The sequence below is a fragment of the Tachyglossus aculeatus genome, chromosome 10 (assembly GCF_015852505.1).
Source record: "Tachyglossus aculeatus isolate mTacAcu1 chromosome 10, mTacAcu1.pri, whole genome shotgun sequence".
Lineage (NCBI taxonomy): Eukaryota > Metazoa > Chordata > Mammalia > Monotremata > Tachyglossidae > Tachyglossus > Tachyglossus aculeatus.
Window position 1 is genome coordinate 23,399,035 of NC_052075.1, and position 18,266 is coordinate 23,417,300.

At 43.6% G+C, this 18,266-nt stretch overlaps 1 non-coding gene across 1 annotated transcript; it reads right to left on the reverse strand.

Moving 5' to 3' along the window:
* Nucleotides 1-14,402: 14,402 nt before the first annotated feature.
* On the reverse strand, nt 14,403-14,540 carry LOC119933745. The gene has a single exon (XR_005452618.1). It is a non-coding gene; the product is annotated as a small nucleolar RNA SNORA7 (small nucleolar RNA).
* Nucleotides 14,541-18,266: the final 3,726 nt, after the last annotated feature.

Consider the following 18,266-nt stretch of genomic DNA (forward strand, 5'->3'; position numbering starts at 1 on the left):
AAGTCACTTAACTTCTCGGTGCCTCAGTTACCTCATCTGCAAAATGGGGATTAAAAGCGTGAGCCCCACATGGGACAACCTGATTACCTTGAATCTACCCCAGTGCTTAGAACAGTGCTTGGTACATAGTAAGGGCTTAAATACTATCATCATTATTATGTATAAGGGCAGGAGCAAAACAGTGATATCAAGCATCCTCACTCCCAGACTTACATTCTCTCTATGCCTCTGCTAGATTAAAGTCAAGAAGTACATCTCCTGATTCAAGAAGGGCCATATTTCAACTGTTTTAGGTGGAATAGGTTCTCTCCCATGTTTTAGTCTACCAGAAAATGAGCTTCCAGGTTCCAACAACCCTCATACTTCACCACGAGCCCCATGTGAGACAAGGACTGCATCTGGCCTAATAGACTCATATCATTGCTGTACATACAGGAAACACCTAAGGAAGAACTTTCTTTAAGGTATTTGTTATGTCTAACCTAAATCCCCCCCTGCTGCAGGTGATGCATATCCATGGTTTTCTACCCCAAGTCATGTCATATGGGAAAGAAATTCTGTAGATTAGAACCCATGACCTTCTGATTCCCAGGCTGTACTCTACCCATTATGCTATGCTGTTTCCCATAAAACAGAGTTGGCAGTCACAGCCCATGCCAATTTGTCCACTCGGCCCCTCCATCACATTCTCAGCCCTTGCCTCTGAGGGCTCCCATCCCAGAGGGCAAATGGAGGGAAATAGCATCCCACAAACTGTACTAGATCAAAAACCTAGACTTAATAGGTCTGGGAGAATGGTTTAATGGAAAGAGCATGCGCTTGGGAGTGAGAGGACGTGGGTTCTAACCTCACCTCCACCACTTGTCTGCTGTGTGACCTTGGGCAACAAGCTTAACTTCTCTGTGTGTCAGTTACCTCATCTGTAAAATAGGAATTTAGACTGTGGAACCCCATGTGGGACAACCTGATTACTTCGTACCTATCTCAGAGCTTAGAACAGTGCCTGGCATGTAGTAAGTGTTTAACAAATGCCATTATTATATATATTATTATAAGTAATAATAATTATGATACCTGTTAAGTGCTTATTATGTGCCAGGCACTGTTTTAAGCACTGGCATAGATATGAGTTAATCAAGTTGGACACAGTTCCTGACCCACATGAGGCTCACACTCAATCTCCATTTTACAGATGAGGAAACTGAGGCCCAGAGACAAGAAGTGACTTGGTCAAGGTCACACAGCAGTCATGTTGCCGAGCTGGGATTAGAACCCAGATCTTTCTGACTCCCAGGCTGGTGCTCTAGCCACAAGCCATTCTACTCCCACAACCTCTCTCTGCTCCTCCCTCTCCATCATCACAAACCCCTGGGATTTTAAGACCTGTAAAGGGTCCTGGAGGTCCCCTCTTTCAACCCTCCCAGTTCCAAGCAGGACTGCTCTCCTCTCACCTGAAGAAAGACTCTGCTGGGATCCTGAAGATCTCTGGAGAAAGTCCACAGTTCCACATCACTCCTCCAGGGATCTGGGTGGAACTCCACCTTAGCAAAGTCTAAGGCTGGAGACAATCCTGTTGATATCATCTGCCCTACCTTCACACCCCTGCCCACCCAGGCCTGGCTCCAGCTTTGGCAAGTCAGTAGGATAGGGCAGGTTCTAATAACAACACTAGTGTTTTGGGGGAAGCTTTGTGGCATCATGGAGAGAGTGCAGCCCTGGGAGCCAGGGAACCTGGGGTCTATTCCCAACTCCGTCACTTATCTGCTGCATCCTGGGCAAGACAATTAACTTCTCTGTACCTCAGAGTCACCATCTGGAAAATGGGGATTCAATATTTATGCCCTCTCCTACTTATGCTATGAGCCCCATGTTGGATCTGTCTATAATAGAAATAATTGTTAAGACCTTATTATGTGCCAGACAGTCTAAGCACAGGGGCAGATACAAGATAATTGGGTTGGACACAGTCCTTGACCCATATAGGGCTCATTTTACAGATGAACAGAGGCACAGAGAATTTAAGTGACTTGCCTAAGGTCACAAAGCAGACAAGTGGCAGAGTCTGGATTAGAACCCAGGTTCTTCTGACTCCCAGTCCCATGCTTTATCTACTAGGACAAGCTGCTTTTACTCCAGTGCTTGACATAGTACACACTTAAATACTATTATTTATTCATTGTCTACTGTGTCAAGCCCTGTATTAAGTGCTGGGGTAGATTCAAGGCCTCCTGATGTAAGTGCTTAATAAGTACTGAGATTATTATTAGTAGTAGTTGGTAGATATTCCCAACCCATGACAAACTTCCTGCCCCATCTCCAGGCCTGAGATTTCTAATGGAATTCTTGAACACTTTGGGAATGATAGTACCCAAACCTCATGGGTTATGAGTGCCACAAGCACTCTCCATCTCTTTCAATACTCCAGCTCAAGGCTTTTCCAATGCAGGAGCACTCACAGACCGATCCTGAAAGTGACAAGGGAAAAGGCAAAGCCGCAGAGAGAAGCGTGAGATAAACAACTTTTAATAAAAAGTCCTACATCATACGATATCCTTTAAACCACCTAAAGCCTCCCTGGACTTTGTCACTGCAGCAAGTGCGTCTCAGGAGTGATTTCTGGAAGTTTTGACTCTCCCCTGGCAAAGCCCACGTCACCTAATGAAAGTCCCAGAGTGGTCTCTTCAGCAAGCCAGGGACTCAGCTTTAAACAAAAACAAACAAAATAAAAAAACAACTTGATTTTCCAGTCTGGGCTGGGAGACTCTGGTGGCCAACTCCGCCAAAGCCTCAGTTTTTCGCTGCAGGAAAGGAAGGCCCCCTTGGAAAACTTCAGTTACCCTCTTGTGAGACTATTCCTGAACTTGGAATGGGGAGTGGTGGGGAGGGGGAAGGGGAGGAGCGGGGAGGTCCGCAATCTTGGAACAGCTGGTCTTTCCTGCACTTCACCCTGTCTGCTCAGCTGCTGACCCAGAAGGTTAGCATGTAATCAATCACTTAGGCAGCTATTTCATCCTGATCCATTTCCTATTATACTATTGTTCTTCCTCGTGCTCCCTCCATTTGTAAGTGACTTTTGTTTGTCTGTGTCTCCCCCACGCAGTGTGAGCTCCCGGAGGATAGGAAACCTGGGCCTTGCTTCTGTTTTACAATCCCAGGTGCTTAGTACACTGTGTACTCCAGTGGAAAACATTGCATCATACTCAGTAAGTACTTAATAAATGAAAAAATGATGCTGTTGCTACTAATGGTTTGAAGATGAGAAATTAACACATCAAAACTTCAATCCTAGGCATCAATTTTTGGCACTGAGAAATTCAGGTTTCAGGGTTGTGTCTGACATGAAGATCTTGTATCTACCCCAGCACTTAGAACAGTGCTTGGCACATAGTAGACACTTTTAACAAATATCACACTAATAATAATTATTATTATTATTATTGCCAGCTGCTGTGGTACCATGGTCACCATATAATAATAACAATAATAATGATGGTATTTGTTAAGCGCTTACTATGTGCAAAGCACTGTTTTAAGCACTGTGGAGGTTACAAGATGATCATGGTGTCCCACGGGGGGCTCACAGTTTTAATCCCCATTTTCCAGATGAGGTAACAAGCACATAGAAGTTAAGTGACTTGCCCAAAGTCACACAGCTTACAGGTGGAATTGGGATTTGAACCCATGACCTCTGACCCCAAAACCCATGCTCTTTCCACTGAGCCACGCTGCTTCTAAGTGATAAAGCTACAAAAGCACAAAGGATTGCACCTTTGTTAAAATAGCCTCATCTGCTGTAATCTGAATAGAATTTAAGACCCCCAAATTTCTTTAGAATACTGCTTTGCACATAGTAAGCGCTTAACAAATGCCATCATTATTATTTAACAACTTCGAGCCCATAGGTGCTCCCCTAATCTTTGGAGTTACAAGTCACAACTTCTCTGTGCCTCAGTTACCTCATCTGTAAAATGGAGATGAGCCCCATGTGGAACATGGACTATGTCCAACCTGATCAAATTGTATATACCTCAGCTCTTGGTACAGTGCCCGGCACACAGTAAGCACTTAAATACTATTAAAAAAATTATTATTTCACTTATACCTTTACACTGTCTCTTGCCCCTAGGATATTTCTTTTTGGATATCCCTCTGGAACCTCATACTTAACAGGTCGAAAAGAGAAGTCCTCATTCTATCCCCTAAATTCACTCCTCCCCCTGCCTTGACTATCATCTTCAATAACACCACCACTCCTTGATGTCTTTTGATGTTCACGTTCAATCCACTGCCAAATCCTGCCTGTTTTTTCTACTATCCTTCTGCAGTTCCACCCCTTCCTTTTACCCCTGAGGGCTCCCTCCCCTTCCCTGCCTAAGAGTTCCAGTCATTTTGCAGTTGGTCTATTACACAGCCTCTTTTCTTGTGCCCTGCCTTTAGTCTCTCCTCCCTACCTCTAATCCATATTCTTTACAGATACATGGATCACATTACCTTGAAACGTTGCTCAGAACACATCTCTCCAATTGATCGATTTTATTTGAGGATTTACTGTGTGTAAGGGATTTTGCTTGGGAGACCAGGAACTCCAATCCTTTAAATAGTAGCAATAATAACAATAACAACAACAACGATATTTGTTAAACACTTATAATGTGCCAAGTGTCACAAGCCCCTGGTTTGTACCAACCAGGACCTTCCTGGATCTACGGACCCTCGGTGACACATAGTAGCAGTTAAGCCACAGCTCTGATCACCAAGGTTCATTCATTCATATTTATTGAGTGCTTACTATGTGCAGAGCACTGTACAAAGCACTTGGTTAATGTGTATAGCTTTTTACTTAGTTTTACCAACATGCAAAGGAATGACACGCACACACACATTCATTCCACCACCCAAGGGTCCATTACCAGTCTGCAGTCAAAGGAGCACATTCTCACAGTGTTTCTTCTGCTTCCAAGTGTTGCTCTCAGCCGTGCTTCCTTCTTGCCTCTCTACATACTTCTTTTCCGATGCGTGCTGCCTCCAGGCACCCCTTGTGAGAAAGTGGGTGGTTCAAAGCAACCACCTTTTATTAGCCTTTAGATGTGGCAGCTGTGTCTCTACATAGCAGTCATTGATTGGTCCAGACCCATTATTGGGTAGAACAGGGAGAGAAAGTCAGCCCTCTCTCCATGCCCCACCTCTGCAATCACCTGTCTCAGAGCCTATTAGTGTATTGGCAGAGTCTCTTGTTGTTGTTAAAAAGGCAGCTTTTGTGGGCTCAACACACCAAGCACTGTTCTAAGCACTCCGGTAGCTACGAGGTTATCTATTTGGACACACAGCCTAACCCACATAGGGCTCACAGGCTAGGTAGGAAGGAGTAGGATTTAATCCCCATTTTTACAGATGAGATAACTGATGAACAGAGACGTTAAGTGATTTGCCCAAGAGAAGCAGCATAGCTCATTGGAAAGAGTACGGGCTTTGGAGTCAGCGGTCATGGGATCGAATACTAACTCCACAACGTGTCTGCTGTGTGACCTTGGGCAAGTCACTTAACTTCTCTGAGCCTCAATTACCTCATCTGTAAAATGGGGATTAAGACTGTGAGCCCCACATGGGACAACCTGATCACCTTGTATCCTCCCCAGCGCTTAGAACAGCGCTTTGCACATAGTAAGTGCTTAACAAATGCCATCATTATTATTATAAGTGTCAGAACTGGGATTAGAACCCACGACCTCTGACTCCCAAGCCTGTGATCTTTCCATTAGGCCACAGTGCTTCTAAAAACTCCAGTGGCTTTCTACTTCCCTCTTCATAAAGTGACAACTCCTCCTGGTTGTCTTCCAGGCTCTCTACCAACTTTTCCCATCCTTCTGAACTGATCTCTTTACTTGCCACGCCACATGTGATCAATCACTGTCATGTGGACAATTTGGTAGAAGACTGTTTGTTTATTCATCCTATCTAGGGTAAAATAATAATAATAATAATAATAATAATAATAATAATAATAATTCTGGTACTTGTTGAGCAAACACTACATGCCAAGCACTTTCTAAGCACTGAGGTAGATACAAGATAATCAGAATGGACATAGTCCCTATCCCACATGGGGCTCACAGTCTCAATTCCTATTTGACAGATGAGTTATCTGAGGCCCAGAGATGTGAAGTGACTTGCCCAAAGTCACACAGCAGATAAATGATGGAGCCAGAATTAGAACTCATGACCTTCTTTCTGACTCTCAGACCCATGCTCTATCCACCACGCTATACTGCTTCTCACTACCCCACATTGTGCCTGCTCTCTAAACAAGTCACTTAATCAACAGTAACAATGCTCTGCACATAGTAAGCACTTGCTAAATGCCATTGATTGAGTGCAGAGCACTGTACTAAATGCTTGGGAAAGTTCAATGAAATAGAATTTCTACCAAGAGACTGGTTCAGAGTTCTTCTTTTCTATTCCACTCCAGGCTTCAGCTAATCACCTTCTAGAAAACAACCATCTGCCTGGGAACACAATTCCAGGGGTGTGGGGCTGGAGACGAGAGCGCGGGAATGAGAAAACCACGTTATCACCCCTGGTAGGAAGCTGTTCTTTGCCAACTAATTTTAAGCAGATTTCTGACACCATTTCAGGCCGCCCTGGCATCCTGCAGACCATCTGATGCTCAAATTGTCATTTGAATTTTTATTAACAAAGTTAGACATGGAGTCTCCTCTGTCTCCTCAAGGTAGAGAATTGAATTAAAACCTTTCAAGTTCAAATAAAGTCATCGGACTGAAGATGGGAGGAAGGGTTTCCACTGGGCTGGCATAGGGAGGGAAAAAAGGCAGAGACGGCATCTCGCTGTTTGATGGCATCCCAGGATGCTTTGACCCAGCTCATGTTCAGCTCCTCTTCTAGTTGATCTCCCAGGAACAACTCACTCCTGACTTTTCCATCTCCGACTCATTTCATGCCTTCTGCCCAACTGGAACAATCTCCTGCTTTGAATCTGCCAGGTTATTAATAAAACAATAATAATAATGATGATGGTATTTGTTAAGCACTTACTGTATGCCAAACACTATTCTAAGGCCTGGGGTAGATACAAGGTAATCAGATTGAGAAGCAGCGTGGCTCAGTGGAAAAAGCCTGGGCTTTGGAGTCAGTGGTTGTGGGTTCAAATCCTGGCTCTGCCAATTGTCAGCTGTGTGACCTTGGGCAAGTCACTTAACTTCTCTGGGACTCAGTTACCTCATCTGTAAAATGGGAGTTGACTGTGAGCCCCCCGTGGGACAACCTAATCACCTTGTATCCCCCCAGCGCTTAGAACAGTGCTTTGCACATAGTAAGCGCTTAATAAATGCCATTATTATTATTATTGTCCCACACGGGGCTCACAATCTTAATCCCCATTCTACAGATGAGGTACTGAGGAATAGAAAAGTTAAGTAACTGGACCAAAGTCACAAAACTGATAAGTGGCAGAGCCAGGATTAGAACCCACGACCTCTGACTCCCAACTCCGTAGAGCAAGGTATTTAGCACGTGGGAGAGTACAATGCAACAGGATTAGCAGACACATTCCCTACCCATAACTTTCATTCATTCATTCAACTGTATTCATTGATTGCTTACTATATGCAGAGCCCTGAACAAAGGGCTTGGAAAGTACAATTCAGCAATAAAGAGAGACAATCCCTGCCCACACTGCATTTACAGTCTAGTACAGTGCTCTGCACACAGTAAGCGCTCAATAAATACGATTGATTGATTGATTGATAGAAGGGGGGAGACAGACATCAAAACAAGTAAACAGGCATCAATATAAATAAATAGAATTATAGATATACATTTATACATAAGTGCTGGGGGGTAGGGGAAGAGCTAAGGGAGGGAGTCCAGGTGACATGGGGGTGGGGGGAAGAGGAAAAGTGGGGTTTAATCTGCGAGTTTGCAATTTAAAGTCTGGAGGGACTACCATCCCTCTCTATCTTCGAAGCCCTCCTGAAATCCCACCTCCTCTGGGAGGTCTACCCCGATTGCCCCCACCTTCTTGGCATTTTTTCCCCTCTAGACTAATCTCCTAGAGGGCAGGGATGGTACCTACAATTTTGATACCTGTACTTAGTACAATGCTCTGAACACAGTAAACATTTGATAATCGTCACTGATTGATTGATTTTCCTACCCCACACAGCAACACGAGGATAAATTTAGGACGATAACCCAGGTCTTCTGCCTCTTCATATAATCCTTTTTCATCTGCCTCCTAGCTCTCACCTTTTTGCTTCAGCATTTTGGGTGTAACCAGATGAAACGGGAATCTGCACCAGCCTATTAATAGCTGTTACCTGTTAGATTAACAGTTTGATTAATTTGATGAAACCACTTGACTTTGTTCTCTCCACATGGAACAGTTGCGACCATGTGAAAGGATTCAAAATATGAGGTGCCGTTAATAAGTTAAGGGAAACTCTGATCATATTCCAAAAAGACTCCACAAACATTGTTTGGATTAAGTGAATTTTTATAGATTTTCCTCTTCTGCGGTTAGAGTGAACTCTCCCATTTTGGATATCTGTGCCAACCTGATGATAGGAGAAATTGAGAACTCTGAAGGGAATAAATCTACTCCACCATTTTCCTCTGAAATACTAAGTAAACTATTTCCAGAGAATACAACAGGAAACAAAAGAAAGGGGTAAAAGGAAAGAGTGAAGATAATATCTTGAACTCTTTGGGTAACCCTCAGTGGCAAATGGAAATATTCCTCCTTCTCTGGTCCAGCTATGAGCAATACAATAATAATAATAATGATTGTGGTATTGGTTAAGTGATTACTGCAGGGTGCTGAAATGGCTACAAGCAAATTATATTGGACACAGTCCTTGTCTCGCATGGGGCTGTCAGTCTCAATCCCCATTTTACAGATGTGATAGCTGAGACACAAAGAAGTGAAATGACTCGCTGAAGGCCACACAGCAGACAAGTGGCAGAGCCAGGATTAGAACTCATGACCTTCTGACTCCTAGGCCTGTGCTCTATCTCATAGCTCAAGATGCTTCTCTGGGCAGCATTCTGGCACTGAATTTGGAATGCAAAGAGCTGACGAGGGGTTAGGTTAGAGGTTAGTTGGATAGGGGGAGGTTGGGAGAGATGAAAAACTGATGGGATTAGAGGTAGACTGTGTTTCTTGCTTCTGTTGTACTCTTCCAGGTCTGTAGTACAATGTTTAGTGCTCATTAGGCACTCAGTAAATTCCATTCATTGGTCAGGATGAATAAAGACTGGGTGTGGGTTTCGATGAGGAGCAGACAGTTACTGCAGACTGCACGGGATCCTAATCCAGCGGGTAATAATAATAATGATGATGATCTATATTGTCCACTTACTCTGTGCCAAGCACCGTACTGAGCCCTGGGGTAAATACAAGATAGATCAGGTGAGACACAATCTCTGTCCCACGTGGGGTTCAGAGTTTAAGTAGGAGAGAATAGGATTTAATCCCCATTTTACAGAAGTGATTTGCCCAAGGTCACGCAGCACACAAGCAGTGGAACCAGGATTAGAACCCAGGTTCTCTAACTCCCCTATGCTCTTTCTACTAGGCCCCACTGCTTTTACATTCTATCAGATTCTGATCTAGTTGCTGAGAAGACTGACACTGAGAAGCAGCATGATTTAGTGGAAAGTTCTTGGGTCTGGGCATAAGGAGACCTGGGTTCTAATTTTGGCTCCTCCATTTACTGGCTGTGTGGTCTTGGGCGAGTCACTTAGATCGTGAGCCCCATGTGGGACAGGGACTGTCCTATCCATCTACCTGAGTGTTTATTACAGTGCTTTGTACAGAATGTTTAGCAAATACCAATTATTACCCATCCTTCTGGGCAGTCTGAGCAAGTTTAGGCCTGCTGCTAGGGGTTGCTTCTGTTCTATATTCTGTGTTCTATGTTCTGTTCTGTTCTATATTCTTATATATGTGTATATATATATATATGTGAATATATATATGTGTGTGTTTGTGTGTGTTTGTGTGTGTGTGTGTGTATACCTGATCCCAGACACGTATCTCCCCAACCTGAGATTGTTAATGAGGTTGGCAGAACCAGGTGCAAGAAATCTTCTCCCCACCACATTTTCCCCTCCAGTGATGCCAAGACCAAAAACCACAAAACAATTTACTTGTACATATTTATTCTATTTATTTTATTTTGTTAATGTTTTGTTTTGTTGTCCGTCTCCCCCTTCTAGACTGTGACCCCGCTGTTGGGTAGGGACCGTCTCTAGATTTTGCCAACTTGTACTTCCCAAGCGCTTAGTACAGTGCTCTGCACACAGTAAGCGCTCAATAAATACAATTGAATGAATGAATGAATGAATGAAAATAGGTATCTCTGGGACAGGGGTGGAGATGCTGTGTAAACTTCCCTGAGATCATAATTGAAAGCACTCAAACAATTTCAAGCAGCAGACAAGTGGCGGAATTGGGATTAGAAACCAGGTCCTCTGTCTCCCAGGCCTGAGCTCTGTCCAGTAGGCCATACTGCTTCTCTTGATAAAATATCCAGTTCACAGGTAACCCAAACTTATACAAAACCATTCCTGGCTCCATTCATTCCTGTGTCATCCCCGTGGCCCACCCAGCCCAGGATCTGTCTCCAATGATGGCATCAGGATGTTACTCAACTTTCCCTCGTGGCTAGGGCTGGACTGTGAGCTCCATGTGGGACAGAGACTGTTTCCAATCTGATTAGCTTGTATCTAACTCAGTACTTGTTACAGTGTCTGATGCACAGTAAGCTCTTAACAAATACCATTTTAAAAAAAATGCTATTGGTGGCTTTTTTTCCTGAGAAACCTCATCTCCCCTGAATCTGCCACACTAACTAGAGGCATAAGGCTTGATGGATTGTGCCAGCTCATCTGGCAGGCAAGATCTGGCTATGCAGACTGTTTTGGATGCTCCCTGAGGGGCCCAAGTAGCTCAACACTCTGGCATCTGGGGACTCCAGACTATTGCTGATGCACTACAAAAATTTCCATTACAGGTGGGCTCCCGAATCATGTAGAAAGAAGCAGAGAGGGGAAGTGACTACGTTTACTTTGTGTGCTAAAGAATGTTTTGTGTTAAATTAATCAAAGTCAGAGAAATAATTCATAAAGTAGTCATTAGCATTTTGGTCCTTTTGTTCCTTAAAAGAGGTTAAAAAAAATCACCAACACTGTAGTCTAATTAATTGCTCTGTGCACAAACAGTAATTACTAAGAGATAAAGTTTAATACTGGTGCTACATGGAATGTTAGGCAGCCTGCTGATCTGCAACAAAAGGAACATATTTTTCGGGAGGTGATATTGTTTCCTCTTTAAAGATGAAAGAAAGAGTGAAAAACAAACCTTTGCCTGATCTGAAGCCACTAGAAATTGTTTAAAAATAGAAATCACAGTGGTAAATTCATTCATGCATTCAATTGTATTTATTGAGCACTTTCTGTGTGCAGAGCACTGTACTAAGCACTTGGGAAGTACAAATCGGCAACATATAGAGACGGTCCCTACCCAACAGAGGGCTCACAGTCTAAAAGACTACGACAGTGACATCCTAGTGGCAAAGAATCAAGAGAATGACATCACAGTGGAAAGCATCATCACAGTGTTCTCTACTGTGCAACTGATATCACAATGGTAGGTGAGGAAGAGTTGTTCATGACCACACAGCAACATCACAATGGTGAGTGACTCCTGTTCACTACTAGACCACCTTCTTTGAGCTTCACATTTAAAACTTGAAGTTAGGAAATATTTGAATTGGAAACGTCTGACATATTTAACTATCCTGCCCTACCTGCTTTTGTTTTTGCCCCACTTCAGCTCCCCAAACAAAGAGGAGCACTGTGTGAGTACTGGAATACTGACTCCAACTTCAAGATCACATTGTTGAGGATCCTGTCTGGCCATCCGAATTTGAGGGTGACTTGTAGAAGACCAGGTGAAACAGCTCAGGAATTGGAAGAATCTTGGGTCCAAGCCTCACAATCATCGAGAAGATTGTACAAACAACAATTTATTAAGTAGCAGTTTCATCTAAAGCTTATTCATCCCCAGTATCCACCTGTCAGTTTACCAAAGGACATGCTAGCCTTCTTGAGTCTTTTTTCTACTCCTGGACATCATTGGACAGTGTTCCTCCTGGGTAGCAGAATTCTGTGACTGCATTCTGTCTGGAATCCCTGATGAAATACTTCGGTTGTGTGCGGGATATTCCCGATGTGGACTTGTACAGAACCTTCTTCTTTCTTGCTATAGCAACATTATTAAGTACAATGATGGGAAAAAATAGGTTGGTCTTATGGTCCCCAATTTGAATGCAGCAGTTATTTCCACCCCTCAGAGATTCATTCAATTGTATTTATTGAGCACTTACTGTGCAGAGTACTGTACTAAGCTCTTAGCACTGTACTAAGTGCTTAGCACTGATGAATTCAGTAGCCCAGTAAGAAGTGGAAAGCATAGGGGATGCGTCCCCAACAGCCTAGACTCTTATCCTAGTAAGTATTCCAGTCAATCATTTGATTGTATTTATTGAACACTTATTGTGTACAGAGTGCTGTACTAAACTCAGAGAAGCAGCGTGGCTCAGTGGAAATGAGCATGGGCTTTGGAGTCAGAGGTCATGGGTTCAAACCCCGGCTCTGCCAATTGTCAGCTGTGTGACTTTGGGCAAGTCACTTTACTTCTCTGTGCCTCAGTTACCTCACTGTAAAATGGGGATTAAAGATTGTGAGCCCCATGTGGGACAACCTGACCACCTTGTAACCTCCCCAGCACTTTGAACAGTGCTTTGCACATAGTAAGCGCTTAATAAATACCACTAAAAAAAAGACTACAACACATTTTAATGGTATTTGTTCAGTATTTCCTATCAATCAATCATATTTATTGACCATTTACTGTGTGCAGAGCACTGTACTGAATACTTGGGAGAGAACAACAGTATTAGCAGACACATTCCCTGCCCAAAACAAGCTTACCAGTGCTAAGCACTGGGCTTAATACAAGTGAATTAGGTTGGACAGAGTCCCTGTCCCACATGGGGTTCACAGTCTCAGTAGGAGGTAGCTAGAGAACTAAGTCACAGAGAAGTTATGTGACTTGTCCAAGGTCATACGGCAAGCATTTGTCATACAAGGGGATTAGAACCCAGGTCCTCTGACTCCTAGGCCCATGCTCTTTCCACTAGGCCAACCTGCTTCTCTTACATTTGATAGACATATTCTCTTTCTACAAGGACCTCACAGCCTAGAGGGAAGAAATCTCTGTAAGCCCGTTGTTGGGTAGGGATCGTCTCTATATGTTGCCAACTTGTACTTCCCAAATGCTTAGTACAGTGCTCTGCACACAGTAAGCTCTCAATAAATACAATTGAATGAAATCTATCACTGAGCCACAAATACCCCCACTCAAGTCCCTTATCCCATCATTGCCCAAGTAACACACTATGATCCTTTGTCAGTCTCTTTGTGCTTCTCTCATGAGTGGCTCTGTGATTTCAGCAGGATTGTGATCTCACTTGGCTGAAGACAAACATCACAGGGAAAATGGAAACAGGAACTGAATCCCCATTTTACAGATGAGAAAACTGGGCAAAGAGAAGTTAAGCGACCTGCCCAAGGGCACAAAGCAGGCAAGTGGCAAAATAGGTGTTAGATCCCCAGGCCCATGTGCTTTCTACTGGAAGCTTGTTGTGGGCAGGGAACATGTCTACCACCTCTGCTCTTCTGTATTCCCCCCAAAACTTAATACAGTGCTCTGCACATGGTAAGCACTCAACAAATCCAATTGATTGATTGATTACTAGACCACACTACCTCCAACCCCAACTAATCCCAACCCCCTGCTGGGTCATAGCCAGAAGTGGTCCTTGAATTTGTCCACCCTGGAACTGCAAAGCACATCAATACTGCAGATAACCTTCCAAATAACTAAAAATATTAAAAAGAAGATCCCACTGGAACCATCCCAAAGAAAAACATGTTGAACCGAGAAAACATACATAACTTACCCCTGCTTGAGTTACGTACTTGGAACAACCTCCTTGTTGGTGTTTAAAACCAACTGTGGAATTGCAAACCTCTGGACTTTACTAGTTATTTATACAAATTCGGAGGTGAACATTTCAGAGGGTAAAATCATGAATCTTGTCTTATGCCGTCCAGTTGTTTCCGTCCCATAGCAACACCACGGTGACATCTCTCCCAGAACGCCCCACTTTCCATCTGTAATCATTCTGGTAGTGTATTCATACAGTTTTCGTGGTAAAAATAAGGGAGTAGTTTACCATTGCCGTGTTTTGCTCAGTAAACTTCTGTCTCCACCCTTGACTTTCTCCGATGCCGCTGCTGTCCAGCACGGGTGAGTTTTGACTTGTAGCAGATTGCCTTCCACTCACTAGCCACTGCCTAAGCTAGGAATGGAATGGGTAGGCCTCTGCTTGACTCTCCCTCCTATAGCCGAGACTGATAGACTACTGGAAACTCTCCAGGTGTGACCCTAAGAGGGGCGATATCATGAATAGACCCTTAAAATTCTGAATAGAGAAGCAGTGTGGCCTGGTGGATAGAGCACGGTCCTGGGAGTCAGAAGGATCTAAGTTCTAATCCTGACTCCACAAGTAGTCTACTGTGTGATCTTGGCCAAGTCACTTCACTTTTCTATACCTCAGTTACCTCATCTGCTAAATGGGGATGAAGAAAGATAGTGAGCCCTATGTCAGACAGGGACTGTGTCTAACGTGATTATCTTGTATCTATCCCAGTACCTGGCATACAGTGAGTACTTTACAAATACCACAGTTATTATTATTATTACCCACCCACCTGTCCTTCAGGCCACATAGATAAGATTTCACTTTCTGTGGTGTCATCTTCCAAACCCTAAACTAGTGATATAATTTCCTGCATGGATCTCTATAATAATAATAATGATGGTGATATTTGTTAAGCGCTTACTATGTGCAAAGCACTGTTCTAAGCACTGGAGGGGATACAAGGTGATCAGGTTGTCCCACTTGGGACTCACAGTCTTAAACCCCATTTTACAGTTGAGGTAACTGAGGCACAGAGAAGTTAAGTGGCTTGCCTAAGGTCACACAGCTGACAAGTGGCAGAGCTAGGATTCGAACCCATGACTTCTGACTCCCAAGCCCGCGCTCTTTCCACTGAGCCACGCTGCTTCCATGTGCTTCAGAGCAGTGCCTGGTACTTCAGTGACCTGTGTCTCCCTTCAGACCACACTTACTCAACCCCAAGGACAGAGCTTTGGGATTCTATTTCAGTTTGGAGGTTATGATTTGCCTTCTCTGGCCCAGCTACCCTTTACCCTTACACTCAGTCCAGTGAAGTCATTCCTGGATACATCCCAGGACTCCGCTCTTGGCAGAGGGATGGCTAGGAAATGGGCCAAGATATCAGATAATCAACCAATGAATGGTATTTACTGAGCACTTATTATGTGCAGAGCACTCTACTAAATAATAATACTAATAATGATGGCATTTATGAAGTGCTTACTATGTGCAAAGCACTGTTCTAAGTTCTGGGGAGGTTACAAGGTGATCAGGTTGTCCCACGGGGGGCTCACAGTCTTAATCCCCATTTTATAGATGAGGGAACTGAGGCAAAGAGAAGTTAAGTGACTTGCCCAAAGTCACACATCTGACAATTGGCGGAGGCAGAATTTGAACCCATGACCTCTGACTTCAAAGTCCGTGCTCTTTCCACTGAGCCACACTGCTTCTCTTGGGAGAATATGATAGAGTTGTCAGTCAATCATATTTATTGAGCATTTTGTGCAGAGCACTGTACTAAGTGCTTGGGAGAGTACAATATAATAATAGACAGATTTATTTCCTGCCCACAATGAGCTGACAGTCTAGATTTGTTAGATGCAATCCTTGCCCTCAAGAAGCTTACAACCTAGTGGGGAGAGACAGAGTCAAGTAAACTACAGGTAGGGGAAGAAACTGAATATGAGGTTATGACCCTAAGTGTTGTGTGGCTGGGGGTGGAGTGAGAATCAAAGTGCTAAAGGAGTACAGACCCAAGTACATAGGTGACACAGAAGGGAGAGTGAATAAGGTGGAGAAAAGACAAGTTAGTCAGGAAGGCTTTTTGGAGGAGGGAGGATGTGAGCAGGCAGTTAGCGGTGAGAGAAACAAGATCGGAAACAAGATCTAGGCACAATGAATACATTGGAGCTAGAGGAGTGAAGGTAGAGGGCTGAGATTAGTGAGGTCAGATAGGCTTTGGAGAGCTGTATGAATGTCTTAAAACCCTGCCATTGGTGGTTACTCATTCATTCAGCGCTCAGTGTTTTGCACATAGTAAGTGCTTAACAAATACCATTATTATTATTATTATTATTATTCATTCAATCGTATTTATTGAGCACTTACTATGTGTGGCGCACTGTACTACATCCTTGGGAGAATACAATACAATAAACAGATAAATTCCCTGCCCAAAATGAACTTACAATCTAGAGAGGGAGACATATTAATGTAAATAAATAAATTATAGATACATACATAGGTGATGAGGGGCTGGGAACAGGGATAAAGAGAACAAGGCAGAGTGATGCAGAAGGAATGGGGAAAGGGGAAATGAGGGTTTAGTCAGGAAAGGCATCTTGGAGGAGAGGTACCTTCAGAGAGGTTTGGGAGAATGGGGAGAATATTGTCTGTTGGCTATGAGGAGGGAGGGCTTTCCAGGCCAGAGGTAGGACGTGAGCGAGAGGTCAGCGGTGAGATAGAGGTACAGTTAGAAGGTTAGCATTAGATGAGCAAAGTGTGCAGGCTGGGATGCAGTAGGAATGTAGTGAGGTGGGATAGGAAAGGGCAAGGTGATTGAGTGTTTTGAAATCAATCGTGAGGAGTTTCTATTTGAGGTGGATGGGCAACCGCTGGAATTCCTTGAGGAGTGGGGAAACACGGCCTGAATGTTCCTGCAGAAATATGATCTGGGCAGCAGAGAGTCCTGGGCTGGACAAAGCTCCTGCCCTCCCTATCTCCCACCATCCTCAGGTAGGCCCACCCAGATTGGCAGGAAACAAATGGTTCACAGAGGGACTCCATGGCCTCTTCATGGGACTTTCGCCCCCTTAAATAATGCCCTATTGGAAATCTCTCCAGCAGCATGTACTCAGTTCAATCCACCTCTTCGGTTGCCTCTTTAATCAAAATTACAAGGAAAGTGTCGCTGGAGATGAAAGGGCAAATGTGATCACAGTGGCTAATTAGAGAACAATTAATAATTCAAAACAGCAATAAGGCTGCTTTAAAGGCAGAAGCTGTCCTGGAAAGTACAGCCTCTGGATTTGTTCAAGGAGCCAAATTAATTCTTGGGAACAATGGATAATGAAGTCTTCCAAGAGTCTGAGCCAATGAGCCTTTTTTAATCAATGGCCTACAGCACTGTTGCTTGAGTTACTTTGATGGTGGATTCTCTTTCTTCATCCTGGTTAAATGCTGTGTCCACATGGACTAATTATCGAGATGGCTTACTCTCTGAACTCTCCTGCCCATCCATTTTTTTTATGATTTGGGTAATTTTGCTGAAATAGCTTTCTCAGCCCATCCTACCTTCCCTGATAAAAGCATCTATACTAGACTGGCTTCTGGGCCGTCGTCTTTTCAAGCCATGTTCCAAAGTTGCCCTTTTCAAACCCTGGGAAAAAAAAACAACAACAAAAAAACCCACGTCAGATGGTCTCCTACTGCTTTGTGCTCTCCTCACGTTTGACAAGTTGTTTTCCTCATTGGTCTGGGCTTGCCAGCCTCTCTATTGATTTTCTGTTGTAGCAGAGTTGGTGCCAGATGGCAGATAGGTATTTTGTCTATTCTGAATGGTTCTCAATAGCACTAGATATTACATTGATCTTCTATATCATTATCATTGAGATGGATTCTCCCGCTCTCTACGTTATTTCCAGATTGTACGTTTGTCGCTTCTGGCTGCTGCCTTCAATGCTTTCAGACCCCAAGTTCCCTTTCAGATGGTAAAAGCCTTCAATACGGTGATGGTATTTTTGTTGTATTCTCCCAAATACTTAGTAAAGTGTTGGGCACCCAATAGGTATTTAATAAATACAAATGAGTGAACGCTAGTTCAGTGCATGAAATAATACTCTACTAACTTGAAAGAGAGGATGTGAAGTTTAGGGTCTTGGGCCATGGACTTGAGGATAGAGCACAGGCTTGGGAGGCGGAAGGACCTGGGCTCTTATTCCC